Source organism: Hippoglossus hippoglossus, chromosome 11 (genome assembly GCF_009819705.1).
Source record: "Hippoglossus hippoglossus isolate fHipHip1 chromosome 11, fHipHip1.pri, whole genome shotgun sequence".
NCBI classification, from domain to species: Eukaryota; Metazoa; Chordata; class Actinopteri; order Pleuronectiformes; family Pleuronectidae; genus Hippoglossus; species Hippoglossus hippoglossus.
The window spans coordinates 21,141,063-21,164,609 of NC_047161.1; the positions used below are offsets into that span (position 1 = coordinate 21,141,063).

At 37.9% G+C, this 23,547-nt stretch overlaps 2 long non-coding RNA genes across 2 annotated transcripts; one reads left to right on the forward strand and one right to left on the reverse strand.

The window, feature by feature from the left end:
• Positions 1 to 318: 318 nt before the first annotated feature.
• Positions 319 to 22,805, reverse strand: LOC117771155. The gene is made up of 4 exons (XR_004615515.1): positions 22,795 to 22,805; positions 19,110 to 19,115; positions 15,434 to 15,439; positions 319 to 707 (listed from the first exon to the last, which is right to left on the reverse strand). It is a non-coding gene; the product is annotated as an uncharacterized LOC117771155 (long non-coding RNA).
• LOC117771158 lies at positions 18,075 to 18,413 on the forward strand. Its single transcript, XR_004615518.1, has 2 exons — positions 18,075 to 18,291; positions 18,322 to 18,413. It is a non-coding gene; the product is annotated as an uncharacterized LOC117771158 (long non-coding RNA).
• Positions 22,806 to 23,547: the final 742 nt, after the last annotated feature.

Below are 23,547 nucleotides of genomic sequence, written 5' to 3' on the forward strand. Positions count from 1 at the left end.
GTGTTTTAATCTTGAGATAACTGGTACTTTATTTTTCTACAGTTTTTTCTTACCATCAGAATTGGTTATCAATAACTTGGAATTTAAGTGTTTTTTAACAATGTAATCAAAAAAGCATCAACTGCGGGATTGTGGGTGATTTTTCTTGGGATTGTATACAATGGGAGATGAGGATCCCTCTCAAATTTTAGCACGGGTTTGGTGTCATTTCTTGTACAGTAAATATTTATTTTCCCTCTCAATGTGAAAATAATATTTTTTCAATTCATGTATAAAAAAAAAGATTGATTTTACCAAACCAAACCTTCACCTTATTTAAAGTTATGACTTGTTCATTTGTTGAGTGATTTTTAAATCTTTGATTGTTTTAGTTGTTCTTGTTGTTATTGTTGTCGTGCTTGTGTCACTAGAACAGGGCTTTATCAGGACCAAGGAGACAGCAGTGTAATGAAATGACCTTTTCTTTATTTATTCCCAACCCTATCGTATTTTTGTGTGTTTTGCATTTTGAGATATACTCAGCACACTTGTATGTAACCTCAAGATTTTTTACTGAGAACATTTGGTCATCACATACAGTTAATTACATTCTACTAATTGATTTTAGCATTTACAGTGTTTCTGCATATTTTTCCATTTCTACTCCTCCACTAAATGGGCAGTGTGCACTCATCCAGGGAGAGGGAAGTCAAATGGCAATTTCATATCTGACCTGACATTTTATACAATCTATAATCATGTAAAATGGGATGATTTTATACTGCTTTTAAATGAATAACATAATAGTACATCAAATACAAACATTGAATGAAAGGTTAGAATAAAATTGGTTAGCTGATAGTTTTGTTTTTTGTTTTGTTTGAATGTATGAAGCTGCAGCAAGTTTCTGTTTCAACATTTGATTGACTTTAATTAGATTATTCTGTTTACTAAATGAATTATTTTACCGACTAAAATGTTCTTGAATTTCTAATGATGCAGCTTGAAAGCATTCAGTAGTTGCACACTAATTTAGAAATGTATTTAACATTAGAGTGGAGGATAAGAATAACCCTACACCATTATAATATGACTCATGGTTGTAAACTTCCTTTAATTGCCTCTCCTGATATGCACCATCTATTGTGGTCTGAAAAGGGTTTTTGCACTTTTTGCTCTGAAAATGACTCAATCATTTTTAAATGTAATATTCCCATTAAATAACCTCAGGAATTAGCTCAGAGCTGAAAATTTGATACTCATACCAAGTGTCTGTGACACAGAGTATGGATGTCATTAGTTTAAACTGCTAGCTGCTATTTATTCGTTAGCCATCAAATTCTGCTGTAAATGAGTGAAACAAAGTAAGAATAATCAAGGTTTGCTGGTCATACAGTCAACATGATGTCTGTACAAACAGCAGCATAGCTACTGATGTTGGGAAAACATATTTTGGATGAGGAGGAACAGTTTCAAATACTGCAAGAAATTTAAGTCTTGGTGCACAAAAAAGTCAAGCATATGATTTTAAACCAATGAAGATGTGTCACATAGCTTAGATAGCATACAATGTTAATTTCAGTGGGGAGTGGGAGAGATAAGTTTCATTTATGGTAAATAGAAGAAGACCCAGAGTAGATCCTTGTGGGACACCAGTATTAACCTCAAGCGCACCTTACTGAACTGCTGAGTTATTCCTGAGATGATGTGAAAAACCATTTAATGGACAGTTCATGTGAACCCAAAATTAGTTTTCAGTTAAATATTAGTCAGCAGTGTATAATGCCTTCAATTTATTTCATAAAGTCTCCTTTATATAGGGTTTGATCATCTTTAAACTATTACTTTAATCTGGATAGTCTAAGAATTGGCATACTGCTTGTGTTATTATTATAGTGTACCAAGACAAGAGGAGCAAAATAACCTCCTGCTCAGTACACACTGCCCATTCAGATCATATTTATTATAGCACATGCAATTTACATTTTGTCAATTTTATTTATCATCATCCTTCTTTAGAACACAATATTTTGTACAGTCATCCCAAAATGTTTTCGTTATTTTATTGTGATGTCATCTTAATTGTGGCACTCCCTTTTCTCATTGGAAATAAGCAAGCCATCATTTCTACGTTTCTTGAATGTGAACCCTCATTTTACCATCACAGGAAGGCATCTAATAAAAGAGCACCACACACCACAATAAAAATAGATGTACTTGAAGTCTTTTTTATTATTATGTTTTGGCTGCTTTACATTTGTTCCATTGTTTGTTTGTGTTTGTTTGTCGGCAAGATTACACAAAAACAACAGAGCAGATTTCAATGAAACTTGGTGGAAGGATGGGACATGGGCCAAGGAAAGAAGAAGATTCGGATCTGGATCAGGGGGTGGATTCAGGAACTTTTTTACTTTCTTTAACATTCTTTAGTTCATTTCTCAAGAGAATAATTCATAGATCTTGATGAAAGAAAGCCGGCATGTGTGGGAGACCTTACAATAGTTCACACAATATCCAAGCACTTTGTGACAGTGGGGAGAAAAAAACTAAACCGGAAGAAACCGAAGTAGACAGTGTGGGCATCTGCCTCAACTGGTTGAGGTGAGCGGGGAAAAATAGGGAAGAGAGGAGAAAGATCAAAATTGTATAAGCACGATTAGACTGTTATAATAACAGTGATATTAATAGATATAATTATATTATTAATGATAACAGCACCAGTTCATATTAGTAATAATGATAATAATTCTGATAATAAATAATGATTGGGGTAATAATTACAATAGTTTAACAGTAGTGTCAGATAGCAGTTGAATATTGTCTACTGCACACTAAAGGATTTTTCAATCTTAACTGATTAAATTATGGGTGACCACAGACATAAATACAGATGTTACCAATTTTAAAATGTAATCATGAGAATGAACACACTAAATTATCAAGTCAAGAGGCAGGACCACATGTGATTCAAAAATAACCATCGAGGCGGACTGCCGGCATCATCAGCTGGTTGCACTTGTTTGTGCAGTATTTTGCAACTAATTATGTGACAAAAAAATATAAAATAAGGCCTAATTTTGTTGTCCTAATTACACAAGTTTGTCCACTTAGCATGGGAGACATTTGTGCTACATAGGCAAATTTGATTCCAAACATGATGCTTCCTGGTCAACTTGCTCTCATTGGCTATTGTGGGTTTCAACTGAACGTGTTTGATATTTACAAATAGAATTGAATATTTCTGTAAAACCCCTCACACTACAGGATCAGATAGAGTGTTAAGATCAGCCTTGAATTTGCAACACTCTGCGATTGTCAGGAGAGGTGAATCTGACATGTCTGACCAATCAACATGGAAAAGGCTGGCATCCCACTTCAGCTATAGGCAGTCCAACTCTGAATTGAGACTGTGGAGCAGCCCCTTACACGCACACAGGGAAGCACAACAGAACGAGAAAAGACCACAGTGTTGACATACTAACTTGAATCTTGCTGTAACCTTTAGAGTAAGGGGTTAAAACTTCCACATTCAATATATGGTGATTTTAAAATAATAGACCATGCACTGGTTAATAGATGAATGAATGGAACAGTGAAACTGCTGCATCCACAAACACCTCAATTTTAAAACTGAAGAAACACTTAAGAGGTAAGTTTCCTCAGTAAGCAGCTAACACTGCAGAATGTGGGATGGGTTCATGAGGTTATAAAAGAATAGAATATGGAGGGAGGGATTAATGACAAATGAATGAAAGATTATATTAATTAGGAATAACAATTAATTTAAGAATTTTTGGTTTGACAATTTTGTTTAGATGTACTTTCTTTGGTTTTAACCAAGAGCTTTACACTATGATTCACACATTCATGCTGCACTTGTTTTATACATAGCACTCCGCTAACACACACACACATCATCGGTCATTCAGCAATTTGTTGGAATCAAACTCCCAACATTCCTAATAGTACATGGGCAGTCCCCTCTACCTCCTGAGCCACAAATGTTCAATGGATGTTTTGTGTGAGGATCTTCTACAAACCGTTTTCAGGAGATGAAAGTAAAAGTAAGAGTACTGAGATTAGGTTCTGATGGCACATTTCAAGGAGCCGCTGGATGCCCTTATCATCCAAACTGATTGTGGCAAAATCCCTTGCCACAGGGGGGGGGGGGGTCTCCCAACACAACCACGCGCCAGCCAGTCACCACTTAGTGTCTTTCTAGACTAATTGTGTTCCAGCTCTCCAGGTTGAGATGGGTAAAATGGTGCTATATCTAAGATGTGAACTATTAATGCAACATAGGTTGTTCCTTGTTATTAGAGCAGGGAGCAAACGCTTTGCATGGGCCAGATAAATTGGATTGATGTAGCAAAAATCCATTCTGCCAGTGCCAGGACAGAAATGTCAATATGAAAATGAAATAAATGAAACATTATTCAGACATCTACATATTGTAGCGTCCCCGCTTCACAGACAACACAGAACTTCTTCTCTTATTTGTAACTTTATTAAAGTCAACACGAACATGTCACACTTCTTGTTCCTAACTCCGACACTCCTAACATCAACACTCGTCTTCTTCACTCCCCTTCCTCATTCACCCCTGACCCGCCAACAAACCAGCCAATGAGAGTCATCCCACACAACCCCACAGCCATTGCTCTAGAACTGTCACATGCCCCCCCCCCCCCCCCCCCCCCCCCCCCCCCCCCCCCCCCCCCCCCCCCCCCCCCCCGACCTGTTCGCTGACCCTCAGGACATCTCAGTACTTATTTAACACAGTGTACTTAGCTGAACATAAGTCATAACAACCACATAGCAGTTACACTATGAACAAATCCTTTACATGCATGGTGTTCCAACTCAAGGGGAATTGAAAGGAATGTCACAGAGGCAATTTGCTAGTTTGAAACAAGCAAAGAAGGCAGTTAAACAGAAAGATGCCTTGGAAACGTTATTTATATAAACCGCTTACAGTTATGACATTTGTCCAGGCCAAATGAATCACTATAACCGAATTGCATTGCTTCTGTGTGATAGTTCCAGAACTTGAGGGAAAGGTAACGGCAGTTTTTAAGATACGCACACACACACACTTTCTTCTTTCTCTCTCCAGATATGGTTTTAACGTTGATTTGTTTGACCGCTACAATATCAACACTGATTATTATTATTATTATTACATTTCATTTAGCTGACGCTTTTATCCAAAGCGACGTACAATAAGTGCATTCAACCATGAGGGTACAAACCCGGAACAACAAGAATCAAGTAGGTACAATTTTCTTCAAGAAAGCCAAACTACAAAGTGCTATAGGTAAGTGTAAGTGTTACTAAATATAGTGATTTTAGTTTTTTTGATCACCACATAATGATCGATACTTAAATTAGTAAAAACTTTCTTCATGGATGCACGTGTTCATTCATTAATCCAGCTCGTCTCTCGTGCTCACACAAACAAACATTGTGATCGGACACATCTGTAAACTCAGAGTGGGTACAAGCAACAGAAGAGAGCTGGAGGAGATGGGGGGCGCGTTAGGTTTGGCTCGACTCAGTTGGCTGTGCGCAGTGTGAATGATAGAGACACAGAGAGGAGGAAGTTACTCACAGAGTCAGTAGAAACTGTAAATAAATACTTTTATTACTATCCAAATGTATGAAAAGACCCAAAATGAACACTGTAAATAGTGTATCCGTTATTACTATTTCTCTTAAACAAAAGGAGTAAGTCATGTATTATCCTCCACAAGAAAGATGGATAGTAAGGCATTGTTGTTTAACTGCTGGTAATTACAAATATTTATTATTAAAATATTTTTTATACTGGAATATTTTGGATTTAGTGTAAGAGTATGAGCATGGAGGGTGAAGATTACATTGTTTTGTTTGATTTAATGAGTTTTTCAAAAACCCTTAGGCAGCCAAGCTTTCAAGGGCGAGTGCAGATGATTCAGCTGCAAATGCTTCGGGGTCCAACCTGGACAATGCCACCAGCACAGCCAGTCGCTCCATCAGCCTGGACAACGTTGGTCCTCTTCAGCCGGCTAATGCTAGCCCTTCTTTAGATAAAACCGCAGGCACGGTCACAAGAGAGCAGAGCGCTGTGGATGGCGCTGTGGCGATGGGAATGTTTTTAAAGCACTTGATCTATGAGATCAGAAATCGAGCACAGGTTTGACCAAGCTGGGATGCCACACAGAGGGAGCAAATTCTCATGGATTCTGCAAAGATGACACTCCGCACAGTTGCTCCAGTCGTGTTTGTTTTTACCCGTGTCCACTGCTTCCTCTAAGAGGTCTTTCTAAGCACTTCGTTGTCTGAAAACTTGGCTCCGTAATACTGTCACTCAGAAGAGATTAACTCATATGGCATTACTACATGTCCACATAGGCATTTTGGATGATATTAATGTTCTGGACATCATGAGGGAGTTTATCAGTTTCACTCCAGAGTGCAAGTCCACCCTTGGAGTGCCAAAGTCTTCATTAGATGCTGTTTATTGCATCTATGACACTGTGTTGAATTGTTCCTGCCGCTGTGCAGTATACTTGTATTATATTGAGTCTCTCGGGTTTGCGTGGCTATATACTCATTGTTTTAAGTTTTTAATGACTATAACCTGATTCTGTGGTTTAACCTGGTTTAGCCGGCATCAGTGGTTGCTGTGTCTGTCACTCGCGTTGAACTGGGTTGCAGAGTAAAACGTCCTCTTTCCTCATCTGCCATGCTTAATCTCTGTGGTTGCTCTGATGTTTAGTAGCTTCATTTGTTTTTCTTTATCTGCTCTTCAAAATATATGCCATTGCCTATTAAATCAGCAGTTGTACGATTTAGTTATTGAACTGATGTGTACTTGTTAATGCAGTTTTTGATGATCCTGGCCATTCAAATGAATGCAAAAAACAAGAATGTTGCACTCCCACCTCTGAGTGACATCCAGCGCCTCTGTAGTAAGGCACCTCAGAAGGCAGGGAATATAATTCAATATTTAACTCATTGACAGTAGTGGAGTAGGGATTTCGAATGGTTTTGTAGATACTTGAGAGAAACTGCATTAATCAGCAAAATTATGGTTGCCACCAGTGCCTTGGGAAGTAGGGGTGCTGCAGCGTCCTCTGTTGGAAAAGGCAGATATCACAGAAGATGTTTAAAAACAGATGTATAAAAAATAGTAACATTTAAACAATTTCCCTGATATTATTTTCTTAAGAAATGATTGCCTGGGGACGTTTTGTGAAATATTTACTGAATAATTATAAAAATTGTGGAATTCTGGACTCCTTTTATAAAGAGTATTTTGGATTTAGTTTTTTTGCTTCTGTTGGTGGGCTCTTTTGTTTATGGACTTTCCCTGTGTCTCCCTGTTTTTTTAAGGGTTGTATTGGAGTTATTTTTCTCCCTGAGTTCTGTGTTTCCTGTTTTATTTTGTAGTTTTTGCTCCTTGTGTGTTTCCCCCTTCCTCACTTCCTGTCTTTGTCCTGTTTCTCGACCTTGTGCTTGTCTGCAGCAGTTCCTCATGTTTTTCACCTGTTTCCAACTAGCCCTGCCTCCCCTGTGTATATAAGTCTCTCTGCTTCCCTTTGTCATTTCACTGTCTTCATGCAGCCTCACCTCACCCCCCTCTATCCTGCACTTGTGAGTTCTTTTTTTGGTACACTTTTCTTGCTCTGCATTGTTGGGTCCTCCTGCTTCCACAATACGCGACTTAAATTAATGCAATGCCTCGTGGGCACAGAAACACATTTGGATTGAGGGACTTTATCTCTGCAACCACTGCACTTCACTCCAAATGTATTTGGCTATGTTGTTGTGTGGTGTGCAAATGGGGCGGTTGGACCGGTTAAAGTATTGTGCATATTTGCATGTTTCCACTACATTACCCCCAACTTAAAGCCTCTTCTCACAGCCCTTGTTGTCACCCTCTACTGAAAAAGAGCTTTTAGATTGTGTCAGGTCAATTTGATAAATAATTTACTTGTTAAGTTGATGCAGGTAATCTTTTAGAGAATTCAATTACTGTCTCATTTTATTCAGGGTCATCACAAACCAATAGAAAGAAGTTGTCCAAAGAAGAAAAACCCTTAGGACTACATCACCTCTGGGAAGGTTCCTGGGAAGATTCCTGACACTGGGAAAGCCCAGTGTCTCAAGTGCTTTGAGACTTCACCTGTGGCACTTAAAGGCAAGAAATGGGAGGTAGAGAAATTTTATGTAAAAACTGCATTGGTGCATTAAAACGAGACTCTGTGAAACAAAGGTAGGCTTTGATCATTTTGCACTATAGCTGTCCAATGGAATATCAGGTTTGTGTTCTTATCTTCCCTGGTATTTTTATTCTACAGTACAGTTTTATTTTGTTATTTATTTAATTGGAAGTTCTTTTAGTGGAGTGTATTTACATAGAAGCAATGGAGTTTTGTGCTTTACCTGTGCTTAAAGGGAGGAGTTTGGAGTTTTATGAAATTCTTTAATGAAAAACGAAGAGGCTCTGACACTTCAAAGTGAAACTGTATAAACAAATGTATCTTTTACATTTTTGCACTATTGCTGTGAAATAGTAAATAGAAAAACGGGCATAGTTTGTTCTGCAAACTTCCCTGTTCTCTTGTGTTCAGGCCTTTTTTCCTGTGAGATTCCATTCAATTTCCATAAATGACTATAGTTCTGTGGCATTGCTTCATTTGCAGCACTTCAATGGCTGAGTTTGTAAGTTATATTCAATGAAGGGCCAAATGGGTCAACCACAGATGCCATCTCACTAACCCTACACACTGCCCTCTCCCACCTGGACCAGAGGGACACATACTGTATGTGAGAATGCTGTTCGTTGACTACAGTTCAGCATTCAATACCATGGGCTCAACACCGCCCTGTGTGAGTGGATCCATAACTTTCTGACGGGCAGACCCCAGGCTGTTCAGATGGGCAGCACCACATCCTCCACCCTGATTCAACACCGGTACCCCCAGGGCTGCGTGCTCAGTCCTCCCCTGCACTCCCTGTTCAAGCATTACTGCGTGGCCACCCACGCAGCTGCAACACTATCAAATTTGATGATGACACGACCGTCATAGGCCTGATCACCGGCGATGATGAGATGGCCAGAGAAGAGGTCAGAGCCCTGACAACTTTGTGCCAGGACAACAACGTCAGCAAAACGAAGGAGCTGATCGTGGACTACAGGAAGAGACATGGTGTAGAACACGCGTCCCTCTGCATCAACAGGACTATGGTGGAGAGAGTCAGCAGCTTCAGGTTCCTCTGGGTTTACATCAGTGATGACCTGACCTGGACTCACCACACATACTCCATCAGAAAGACGGCCAGACAACATAGACTTCCTCCGCAGGCTGTGGAGCTCAACACGGATTCTAGGATTCTCTGCAACTTCTAAAGGTGCACCATAGAGAGTATCCTGACTGGCTGCATCACCGCCTGGTATGGCAGCTGCACCGCCCTGAATTATAAGGCTCTACAGAGGTAGGTGAAGTCTGCTCAGGACGGAGCTACCATCCATGGAGGACCTCTACACCCAGCATTGTAGGAAGAATGCCAATAGGATTATCAAAGACTCCTATCACCCCAGCCATAAACTGTTCTGCCTGCTGCCATCTGACTGCCGGTACTGCAGCATCTGGTCCCGCACCACCAGGCTCAGAGACAGCTTCATCCCCAAGGCCTTTAAAACTCCTCCAATCTGCCATAAGACTGTCACTCCTTTAACTATGCACCTTGCAATTACTTATTTCATCAGTTTTACTTATTTCATAAATTTACTCGGTCTACTCAGTAGAATTATACTTAATTTTATTTGAAAAAAATATATTTAGCTGTATATTATATTTTTATAAAATCAATTTCTTTTTTTTTTGCTTGTGTCATTTTTTGGAGCAGTGCTAGAATGGAGCCTGTGACACAAGCATTTAATTGCCAATGACTGCTGTATGTAACTGTTGTGCACATGATCAATAAAGTCTTGACTTTTGCCTCCTTCTAAACATAGGCTTTTCCAGCCTGCCTGCCGAAAATCGTTGCTCTGACCTCCTGGGTAATTCGTTCTGACCACAGCAAATAGAACAGTTTATAGAAAAAGCCAATTTTCTCCCTGATTGTCCCATTTGCTATTGTAGGTCATAAAGAGGCAGCAATATTGAATTAAGACCGTTTCATAACCAGTTCAAAGGTCCTTGTAGGAGCTTTAAGGTTCAGGTCAAATTCTGCTTGTGTTGCAATGGTGACATATTTTTGTTTTTATAAATATTTTCAAAGGAACTAAGTAATACAGTTTTAAAGAATAAATGAAATACATTTTAGTTGAGTCTTTGTAAATTATTATTTTTTGTATTTGGTCTACGAGTCCCAGATAAAGGTATTGAGTTGATTGGGTCACATTAAAATGTTACTGGAATTAAAAGCATGTGGTGGAAATCGGACCTGTCTTTGTATATTTTATTATAAGAAGCTTCAAACACGTCAATACAGAGCCAGAGTCACCAAGAGCCTGCCAGAGATTGAAAAAAACTTGGGTGAAGGAATATAAAGAAATAGAAAAATAAAAAAGAGTGATTGGTAACCTAACAGGGCTACTGGATCAGTGAGGAGGATAAGCTGTCTGCAGTAGGCTGCCAGGCTTGCTATCAGGTCCAAACTTTTAGCTGCACTCCGGACATTTCTTTCGCTCACAAGGCTGAACAAAGATGCATTTATAGACTTGTACAAACTAAAATGCGTATCTCTGACACTTTGTCATATCTGTACGATGTAAACACAGTTTTTCTCGTCTTTGTCATTTGAAAAACTACTTGAACAACAGCAGTGGGGAAAAATCATCAACCTGCCACACAGGGAGAGTGTAAGGCTCTGGACAGTGACAAAATCATTGATGTTGTTCAGTGGTATAATGAAACAAAGTAATAAAACTTCATTACAGTACAGTATTTTTTAGACTTACCAAAATACCGAATAAAAACACTGCTTGTTTTACAGTCCCTTGAATATAACGCACAAACTCAATGATGAGAAAAGAAAAACGTGGCATCCCCCTCACTGAGGTGAAAACACATACTCGCATACACTTTGACTTTAATTGATTTTATTTTGTAACCCCTACTAATCACTCTCTTGGAGGTCTACTTCCGTGTGATTTCATGGAGTGCACACGTGAAGGCAGTGACAGGATTCAGCAGATGACATTACCTTGTTTAGTCTCTCTCTGTGAAGTTTTTATGCTCTTGATGTTATCTGGTAGGAAGGAGATGGAAAAACAGATGTTCTAAGCATTGATAAGGTCTGCCACTATAACAATGATGTAATGGTTGTTTAGCATTTTGGATGAGTAAATCAACTTTGTCAGCACCCTGCAGTTTCTCACTCTTAAGTAAGAAGGAAGTGAACAAGACACCATAAATTCCATTACAAGCACTTGTTTACTTTTGAGTTTAATAATTAGAAAATATGACTGTATTTGAAGCTTTATAATGTTCCTACTTAGTAAACAAACCAAACGCAAGGTCTAGCGTTTTCTGAATGCACCATCAAATTAAAACATTCTGGAGCGTTGTACATAATTTTGTACGTCATTGTGCAGTCTGAATCATTAGATTTATTTGAGATGACAGATTACTTAGTGCCTGGAAATGCACTTAAGGATAATAAATAAAATAATTCAAGTATATTTCCTCAAGTCAAAGCTCCAACTCTAACTCAGTTATTCATTGTCTATGGAAATCTAGGTGACTTTCAGAGAATAAGGAAATAATTTTGAGACTTTGCAACTAGCATAACAATAATTCAGCACTAAGGCAGGGAGCCTCAGTGAGAAACCCCGTTCTGCAGAGCAGTTTGAGTGTTCGGAGATAAAGCACTCCTACTAAATCAAGCCTGTTGACTCTATTTGACAGCCAATAGGTTCTATCTACACAAATTGTTACAGTGAGAACAGAAAGAAAAAGTTCCTTTTTTCATATCTACTGTTTAATTTTCCCTGTTCAACCTGTTTTCAATAAAATTGATGAAGAAAGTGAGTAAACAGCTCAACTTGCAAAGCCCATTTTCCTACCTGTGCTTTAGACATGCAAAAAAGTGATTACTCTCAAAACTGCGAATCAGCACTACCATGTCAATAATTCATGTCGCATGCAAGTTTACATCCAGAGTAGAGTGCTGCAGTAAAGCAGTCTACACATGGCTTTACACTCATATTCAGTGAAAGAAGTGATTATTCTTTTTAAAGCAGCTGGTGCACCATATGTGACTCCATCCAGCCATGAAATCATAGACCCAGGAAAATCATTTCAGCATTAGTCCTTTCTGGCTTCCTCTCCTCAAAACAGTTTTTAACTGCTCTGTTATAATTCCTTGACACACTGTTTTTTCTTAACACACTTAAATGGTCAGTTACACATTTGGAGCTTCTCTTTCCTCTTCTCCCTCTTCATCACATTAAAGACATTAATGTCTCATCAATACATGTTACTGACTTGACTTCTTCCCCAGAGTCCTTGTGCTTAATCGTTTGCAGATCCAGGACTGCTCCTGCGGCCACATTGTGGATCATGATGGTGGCGATCGGAGTGGGATTAGGTACGTTTGGAAGCTTAATGCTAGTTAGAAATAATACCTTATCAAGTAATCAAAAGCCAGACAACGCCACCTCCGGTTTTTCACCTGAAGAATTATTTACTTTTAGTAATACCTGTACCAAGGCATTGAGGTTCATTACACTGAGGCAAGAGACGTGGTTCTTTTTAACAAAATAGAATTATTTTTATTACAAAAATAGCATGTCTTAAAAGGCAGTAAAATCCAGTCACACAGGGACGTGGGGAAAGGGGGTCCTAATCCAGTCACACGTGAAGACCACTCGCACACATACGTTGTGAAGAAAATCAAACCAGGGGGAGGAAGCACACAAAGGGGGAGACCACCACCCGGGACACCAGCACCACCACCTTCGGCTCTCAGCAACTGAAAGGGATAAGGGAACACAGTCAGTAGGGTAACAGGAAATTAACCAATGTACAAATAAACACAATATACCAAAAACCTATGGGGTAGGCAGCCACCAGGTTACAAAATAATTAAACTAAGGCCCAAATTACTCAGAAAAGAATATCAAAATTAAACAAAATCAGCTGTGGCAATGGGGCAGGCACTTGACACGGCTAAACTTGGTTCGATAATCAATTATCATAACTAAATGAAATAAACCGAAACTCCAATAATATCAGTTACCCAAAATGAAACATAAAACATAATGCAACCAATTCAAAAATAGCAAACAAAAAGAAATCTCAAATGAAAATGAGTTAATATTAATTCAATGAAATAAACAAATGATCACAAGCTAAATATATGGAATAAATAATTAAAATAATGAGGAACTCAAACAATTCAGGACAAAAGAAGGGAAGTAACCCCACAGTCCACTCAAACATCTAACATGTGACCCAAGCTAAAAGGGACCCAAAAGCTGAGCCAGCTGTGCCGCTATGATCAGGCCTCCACGCTGTGAAGGCGAAGCAGCCAAGGCATGCAGGCGATTCACGGGTAGGTGAGCCGAGCAAAGCCCAGCGTTGGAAGCAAAGCATCAAAAGCAGCGAGGCAACAATCAGCTGAGCGAAACCAGTTAAGCAAAACAAATTGGATGAGGCAAAACATCCAAGGGAGGCAAAACAGCAGTGTTTCTGTCATCAATTACGGGCTGAACTGACCTGGCCCACGGTTCCTGTCGCACAAAATGGACCGAATTAATATTAACTTAATGTTGAGTGAGAGGAAGATGGTAACAAAATTGCCGTAAGGCATACATACCGATCAGACTGCTTCCGTGCGGACACATGAGGGAGAGGAGAGCACCAAGCTCACACACCAACAGTGGCCAGCGGGCATCACAAGCCGGTCACACCACACGTGAATCTACATATGGGCAAGACGACCAATATAATTGCGCATTGAATGGCTAGCTTCTCATGCAAACAATTGCAGCTAATGCTAACCTACCTGCACCTGTGGAAGGAGAAGGAAGTAAACAAGGTGACCCGGCAGTTGGCGGGGCTTCGTGCCAAAGAGGAAGCAATATAGACACTACCTCCCTTTTGTAAGGTGGCCTCAGGTGGTAATTGGCTAACAAGGGCTGAGCACTGAGACTGACTCATTAAGCAGGGATGAAGCATTTCATCCTGCTACAATAATGATGGATTGTGAATCAGAGATCAAGTGTATTGGCAGATCCTGTATCGTGTTGGCAGCTGATCGTGGATAGTGGTGGTGGACCATGATCGAGGTGGCAGCTGATGGTGGATCACGATGGTGGATCTCCATAGTGTCAGTTGATCATGACGATGGATTGTGGATTATGGAAGCATCTGATTGTGGTGGTGGATCCTGATCGTGGTGGCAGCTGATCGTGGACTATTATTTTCAACAAGACTGCTTAATATACAATATGCCTATACTCAGATACTCTACCATTACTGACAATAACTCCTCAATTAATTTACTTTCCATTATGTTACAAACTGTTTATTCTAATCAATGTTGTAAATACGGTATTTTACTGATGTTCTCTATTACACCTGGCATCTATTGCACTTCTGTCCGTCCTGGGAGAGGGAACATGTGGCTCTCTCTGAGGTTTTTATGTACTCTTTCCTCTGTAAATAGTTTTTTTTTGGGTGGTTTTTCCTTACTCTTGTTGAGGGTTAAGGACAGAGGATGTCACACATTGTTAAAGGTGTGAATATGGGCTATACAAATAACATTTTATTGATTTGATTGATTATGACTCATGAACAAGAATGATCAAACCATGTACAAGGCCAAGGAAAAGTAATTGTCTACATTTAGCCTTAAAAAATGACAATGTCATAGAAATCATTCAGTTATAGTGGACAAGCTGACTTAAATACAAAAGCCACCTGTTTGAAACTGTGTCTTGCAATTAATAATATTAATATTAATATTAAATAACTTTAATTGATTAAAGTTACCTCGGGGCACCACCCTTCAAAGGAAGGGAAAAGCCAATTTATTGATTAAGTCTCATAAAAGTACTAACTACAAATTTGGAACTCTGATTAACAATTAAATTAATAACTATATCCAAAATTACCATATAGATAGTTAGCTAAGTTGAAGGATATAGAGTTCTTGACAGTGTAGAGGTTGGCAAAATTCACTTATGCAACATTAATGAAAAAACATTTGTGAAAGAAAAACATGCTGTTTGAAGTTCTCCGGCAGGACATCGCGTCGCTGCTTGAAGGTTGGTAGAGCTTGGATTGCGAGGAGGTTTCTTTGGTGAGATGAGCTGGAAGCTGCAACTCTCCTCCATGAAGTTGATTTGAGTTGAAAGAGTCTGCTGGACCGCCACCCTTCTCCTCTGAGAGGATTCGTGGGAAGAGAAGATGTGAGCTGGAGAAGCCAGGCTTCATTCGTATGTACTGGAAACGTATTGCTACACAGTGTTACTCCTTTGAGTTTCTATCTATCTATCTCTTTTTATATATATACTCATATGTATAATTCATATTATGTAAATCAATATTAAGCTCAGTTTGAAGATATAGCTATACTTTTGATTCTCTCTGACGAGGCGTGTAGTATTTACAGATGACCGTGTCAGTGCAGTGTCATAAATGAGAATTGAGTCCGTCGAGTCCGTGGACATTTCTTTCGCTCACAAGGCTGAACAAAGATGCATTTATAGACTTGTACAAACTAAAATGCGTATCTCTGACACTTTGTCATATCTGTACGATGTAAACACAGTTTTTCTCGTCTTTGTCATTTGAAAAAACAGTGACAAAATCATTGATGTTGTTCAGTGGTATAATGAAACAAAGTAATAAAACTTCATTACAGTACAGTATTTTTTAGACTTACCAAAATACTGAATAAAAACACTGCTTGTTTTACAGTCCCTTGAATATAACGCACAAACTCAATGATGAGAATAGAAAAACGTGGCATCCCCCTCACTGAGGTGAAAACACATACTCGCATACACTTTGACTTTAAAGTTTGACAACACAGACAGTCATTTTTATTATGTTATGATTTTATTTTGTAACCCCTACTAATCACTCTCTTGGAGGTCTACTTCCGTGTGATTTCATGGAGTGCACACGTGAAGGCAGTGACAGGATTCAGCAGATGACATTACCTTGTTTAGGCTTAATCAAGTTATCAGGGAAGTGAGAGAGAAGGAGGTAGAGGGGACCTTTTTGATAAGTTTTTTTTTGTTAAGTATTTCTTCAGATAATTATGTATTTTCTTTCATATGTATTAGTCAATAGTCATTTGTCATTATGTATATATAAAAGTGAGTATTGTTAAAATGTAAATATGTGCTTCAGAGTTATTGTGGGGGTGTTTAGGTGCTTTCACTGTGTTATGGAAGAGGGCAGAGACTGTAATAGAAAAGCATAGCTGAACTTAACTTAACAGTCACATTTGAGCTAAGCAGTCCCACGACATTGGTCATTAAGTCAACCCAGGTTTTCCTCACCTAGATGTGAGCGCTTGCTCATAAAAGAGGCAGTGTTTACTGCGTCTGACCAATCGCAGACATGGACAAGTTTGACTGGCAGCAGATCCACATACTTTACCAACGAGGAGCAAACTGCTATATTAGAAAAATACAAGGAGTACAAACACACTATCCAGGTTAAAAGCAGCACAGCTGCAGCTGCTAAATGCAGGTGTGACAGCAGGAAAAAATATCACTGATTGTGTGAATGGGGCATCACTGTTTTTAATGAAAAACTGTTCTATCATTCTGGCAGAAGAAAATCTAGTATTATGTTGTTTGTGTGACACTAATACGTTATTAATATGTATTTTCATTGTATTTATGACAGTTTTACTGGTATTATTACAGTTGCAGCCCTCGTGGATTTTACAAAAGCTGGGGGCATGTAAAAAATAAGCACAAAAGTATACTCCAAAGCCCAAAGTAGGCAGATTTTCATATCTATTTAATAAATCAGGTATATGTTTTTTCCTATTTCACCTGTATATTTATGTCATGGACAAATGCTCCATAAAACGGCTTTGTCATATCTGCCGAAAACAGGGAAAAAAAGTGATCAGAGGAAGACAAGAGGGGGCCCTCCTACACAGGACTTCACTCATTCAGTACACAATTGTTGCCTATATTTGACTAATCATTAGAGGAAAGGAATGTACCTCCTCTGCAGTTGATGGTGTCACACAGGTGTTTCTCTTACCACCCACGCACACACTGTCAAACACAGAGTTAACAGTGACTTCAACCAGTCATATACACTGTCATGTCATTGGGGATGAATCATGGCTTACACATTTTACTTGTCTTATCTTTTCAGGTGGAGGCCAATGATGAGGAGACGGTGTCTTTATATTCGGAAAGAGTTTTGCCGGTACATTTTAGTCCTGTTACCAATTTCATAGTGTTTGATTTCTCCATGTTAACACTGATGGTGAAAGTGTTGACAGTGTAATAAAGTAATCTTAACTGCTTGCTACTGGTGGTGGTCCTTGCATATATGTACAGCTAACTGCATTATGTGTTTCAGGTTGGAGCAGACAATGTGAGGGCCTTCTACAAGAGGGGTTTGCAATTGGACATGGAGTATAAAAACCTGGATAGAGCATACAAAAAAAATGACACAGAATATAAAAAACCTACTAAAAAAGGGGAAGCTGGAGGTTGAAAACTTGAGGGGAACCATTTAACTAAATGTATTTCCTTTTTCTTAAAGGTCCAGTGTGTAAGATTTAGCTGAAAGGGATATATTGGCCGAAATTTTATATATAATAATCCTAGTGATGTTTTCACTAGTGTGTTTCATCTAAATTCTATGAATTGTTTTCTTTACCCTAGAATGGGCCCTATATATTTAAATACTTTATATTTACATCAGAAGCGGGTCCTCTCTATGGAGGCCGCCATTTTTTTTACAGTAGCCAAGATAGGACAAATTAACACCTTTTGAGTTTTTATGACAACTTAAGGGTACTACAGGTTCTCGGTCATGTTTGGAAGGGGAGTGTGACGTGAGGGGTATTCAGCTGCAACATGACACTTCACCACTAGATGTCACTAAATTGTACACACTGAATCTTTAACAGGAACGGGACAACAATAATCAATAAAGCTTTCTTTTTCAAAAACAACTACATGTTGTTTATGTTCCTTAAGTATAGGGTGCAACTTAAACTGGCCTGTCTTTCAGTAAAAAGGAAAATAAAATTCAACATCTGACTCATACAAAATATAAAACTGCTGGGTAATGGCCTCTCTCAAAGCCCAACCAGGGTAATAGGGTCAACCACATCAGGGTTGTAGGGTGACAGGGGTGCCATCTTTCTTATGGCCACGATGTTGTGCAGCACAACACATGCAGATATATTTCTGCAAGGCCATGTGGGCATGTAAAGCTGCCTTTCAAAACGCCAATTGTCTTTTCAATCCTGACCCTGGTTTTGCTAAGGGCCACATTGAAATTATTTTGTGGCCTAGCATCAGGATACGGTTTTCATCAAAAAAGGGCTGGCAGCCGTACCCCAGCAGCACGATAAACTCACCTAAAGAGAAACAGAGTATGACAATGATTAGTATTACAAAATACCGCAATGCAGTTAGAGAATTTACCCCAAAAATGTTTGCTGTACCCTTTTCCAATTTGTGGCAGAGTGCTTGAAGATCCGGGAGTCTTTGACTGAGCCAAGCCACTTAGCATCAATACTGGTTGTGACATGCAACCATTATGCACTGATGTAGCTATTTATAGCATTTATATCATTAATTTATGACATGTACTTGTAAACATTCATCAGTGATGATATGTTCATCATCAATTAATAATCAGAGAGATGATCAATGATTCATTAATAGCACTGATATTGAAACAGGCAAACAGCTTCACAACTAAGGATAAAATGAAATGAGCATTAATAGAGCATTAATATAGAATGATGGCTCAGAGGAAATAGGAATAAAAAAACATGCAGTGCTACTAAGTAATAAATAAAATGTGTATACAGAATAGACTTTGTTTATACTGTACATCTGTCCCCTCTTGTTTTCATCGATCCTGGTCCCAGTGGCTGTGGGGCATTTGCCCACATTGCCTGGTTGGTACCATTTCCTTTTGCCTTTCTCTGTGTCCTTGTCTTGTCATCCCTGGCTTCCTCACATTATATGGCTCTCCATCCTGATGGCTGCTGCTGCTGCTGTCATGTGCTGTGATTAGGATTGGCATACTCCCTGGAGCTTTTCTGCTTGTATCTGTGATTGACCGTGATGGCCCTGCCGTCCTGGATTCACCCGCAAATGTGACCAACCAGTATTAAGCTTACTTTTCTGTACCATCAGGAAATTCTCCCCCTGTTCACCAATAGGCTGCATTCATACTTCAAGGTCTATACCCCCTTTAAGAGTAAAAGTTGTGCAATAAAATATTTTAAAAAGTCCTCAATTTGAGATGATGCAAGTTAAAATGAACTGTTCCTGAAGTTATGAATATTTTGATTCCTGTATAACATTACATCTACACCAGCTAGTGGTGCTAGAGAAGTGATAGAACTAGAATCTGTGTGTAAAATAAACAGCTGGCACTGGAATAAGACAGTTGTCGTTGGCCATTTTATTCATACAGTTTTTAAGAAATTAACTGTGCTTTGTTGCAGTTATTTGACTGTGAAGATGCCTTGTGAGTATTGAGAATAGCAGCCGTCAGATTTAACATAGTTTAACCAGGTTTAATTATCGATATTATGTTGTTAATGGTAAATGGTCTGTATTGGTGGTAAATGCCCCTTTTCTAGTCTTGATGACCACTCAAAGTGCTTTACAGTACAGTTTATTGCCATTCACCATTCACACACACATTCATACAGTGCATCTATGGGCAGCACTTTTGCTACGAGGGGCAATTCAGGGTCAGTATCTTGCCCAAGGACACTTGGGCATGCAGATAGGGAAGACTGGGATCAAACCGCTAAATGTAAGGATTTTTCATTTTTATAAATAGTTTTTACTTGTGTGACCTAAGAGGATGTGTAGTAGCCTGGAACCTACCACTATCTTAGGCTAAATCATGTTTTATGAATATAATTTCAAATGTGAAAGAGCAATTCTTTTAGTCACATTGAATGTGGGTGATAGTCTGGACCATGGTCGGAACCAAGGTAGGGTCTTTGTTACTTTGTATATGTGGCAATAAACAGATGAATGTGGTTTGAACAACAATGACACTTTGGGAGTTAAACCCCAGGAACTACTGCTTTGAGGTCCTAGTAAAAACAAATATTTCATTGAAAGAATTCAAAAAGTCTTGAACTGTTTGTAAAAAGAAGGGTTAATAGACACAAATCTACTGTAATCAAAGAAGATTACAATTTTATTGTACTACATTAATCCTAAAGCCAATTGTGGAGAGGCATACTAAGGAGTGACAACGGGCAGGGCCGGCCCTGGCAATGTTGGAGCCCTAGGCGAGATTTCAGATTGGCGATTCTCGTGCGAGCAGCCGCCTGGCTGTTCCCACAGGAAGCGCATTTCTCCGCGCCGGTTCGGGGGGGAAATGATGATGGTCTTCACAGGTGACTGACCTACACAAGCCTATAGCCTTTGAATTTGAAGACATTCCTTTGAGCTGATCTTAAGATATCATGTTCAAATAAAACATGAACATACTTGGTGAGGCCACCGTGACCTTGACCTTAGGCTACCAAAATGAAATCCAAGCTCAAGTGAATGTTTGTGCCGGATGTGAACGAATTCCCTCAGGGAGCTTGGAGATACTGCATTCACAAGGCCAAAAAGGGCTTTGTGAGGTCACAGTGACCTTAACCGTTGCTGTTTGGCCACCAAATTCTATCAGGTGTTACCTGTGTGCATATATCCTAGTCCCTCTTCCATCATTTAGACGGACCAGACCTTTTTTATATTAGCGGTTCTTCAATAATCTCCCCATTAGCATCTGTTCTAATCCCTCCCAAAAATGTGCTGTAAGCATTAAAGTCGCAACATACCAACACCCTGCTACCATCCAGTCCTTCAATTTGTGATTGCTTATGCAATTCTACATTCCTACAAGGGTTGTGGTAATTGTTGATTACAAACTCTCCCTCACTTGTCCATATCTCTACTGTAATATATTCTTGCTCATTCCCTACACTAAATGTAGCACATCCACAATAGCAGTACTTAGAATTGTGTCATTGTATTACCTTGAACTTCTGCCATCTGACAATAATTGTATTGCTTTGTAGTTTTGTCATAGTAATTTTTTGAAGTTGTGTCATCTTACGATAATTGTATTGCTTTGAAAGTATGTCCTGATAAAAATTGCACTATTACTTTGAAGTGTTGTCATATGCTGGCGGTATTACTTTAAAGTAAGTGCTGCTGAATATTAGGGAAGCTAGTTCAGTAGAATGTCTTTAAAAGAAAACTTAAAACATTTATCTTTACTTCACCCTTTAACTACATCTTATCATTTTTATAACTTTCTTTCTTTTCTGTTAATATGGAATTTTTTTTATTTAATTGTTAACATGTTCTTATGTTACTTAAAATCTGTATTCTTATATGACTTATATTTTAGCCTGTATTTATTTTATAAACATGTTAATATTTGATCTATAATAGAGGTAAAGCTCTTTGAGCTGCATTTCTTGTATGGAAGGTGCTATACAAATAAAGTTTATTATTATTACTTTGAAATTGTGTAATTGCATTGCTTTGAAGTTGTATCATCTTACAATAATTTTATTGCTTTGCAGTTTTTTCTTCTGCTCGCTGTAATACGTTGAAGTTGTGCCATCTGACAAAAATCGTATTATTTTGAAGTTGTCATCAGACAACATTTTTTACTTTTATTATTTAGACTGCCACTAAATATCAGGGAGGCTAGTTCAGTAAACGTTTTTAAAAGGAAACTTTAAATATTTCTCTTTACTTCAGCCTTTAATTAGATCTTGCACTTGCCACACTCCTGTGCTTGTATCATTTGAATCAGGGTTAGGGTTAATTTAACATGTTCTGATGTTAAATAAAATCAGTCCCTTTATATGACTTACATTTTAACATGTTATTGTTTTATAAACAATTTTGTATCTTTATTAACATGTTTATATTTTCATCTATTAAAGCACTTTGAGCTGCATTTCTTGTATAAAAGGTGTATAATTACTTTGAAAGTATGTGATTGTATTGCTTTGAAGTATTGTCCTTACTTTAAAGTTTTTATAATTAAGGTTTTACTTTGCATTTGTGTCATCCAATAAAAAACATATTTGCATTTGTGTTATCTAACAATAATTGTATTCTTTTGAAGATGTAATATCTAAGAGTAATTGTGTTACTTTGAAGTTTATGTCATTTTATTACTTTGAAGTTGCATCATTTAACGTCAATTGTATTCATAAACTTTATTTGTAAAGTACCTTTCATATAAGAAATGCATCTCAAAGTGATTTATATATATTATAGATACAAATATAAACATGTTAATAAAGATTTAAAAAATGCTAAAGAAATAAAAACCTGTCATGATGTAAGTCATAAGGGAACTGATTTTAAGTAACATAAGAACATGTTGAAATGACATTAAAAAGAAAAGAAAACAAAATTGAAAAAAGAAATACAGTTAAATAAAAACTATAAAAACATACAAGCATACAACAGTATTTTGTCCAATGACAACTTCCAAGCAATACAGCCAGCAGATGACAAAACTTCAAAGTCATAGTGTAATTGTAACAAGACAAAACTTCAAAGCAATACAATTATGGTACGATGATGCAACGTCAAAGTAATACATTGACAAAACCTTGAAGGAAGACATTTTTGTCGTATGGCATGAGTTCAAATTAATACAATGACACAACCTCAAAGTAATACAATTACTGTTAGATATTACATCTTCAAAAGAATGAAATTATTAATGGAAGACCCAAATGCAAATACAGTTTTTATTGGATGACATATATGCAAAGTAATACCATTATTATAAAAAAGACAAATATTAAGTAATGACAATAATCCAAATCAATACAATCACACACTTTCAAAGTAATACTATTAATAAACTTTATTTGTATAGCACCTTTCATACAAGAAATGCATCTCAAAGTGCTTTATATATATATTATAGATACAAATATAAACATGTTAACAAAGATAAAAAATGTTTATAAAATAATAATAATAATAAACAGATTGTAATTATCATAAGAACATGTTGAAATGACATTGAAAAGAAAAGGAAAAACATTGTAGAAAGAAGTTAAATCAGAAATTCATAAAACGAAAAGAAAGAAAGTCATGAAAATTGTACTTGTGCGCAAGTGCGGCTAAGTTTAAGAACTAGTTAAAGGCTGAATTTAAAAAATGATGTTTGCTGAACTATCTACCCTGTTATTAGACAGCAGTCTAATTAATAAGAGTAACTGTGTTTTTGTCCAACGACAACTTCAAAGTAATACAATTGTTGTAAAATGATACAACTTCAAAGGAATACAATGACACAACTTCAAAGTAATACAATTAATCTTCAAAAGAATAAAATTATT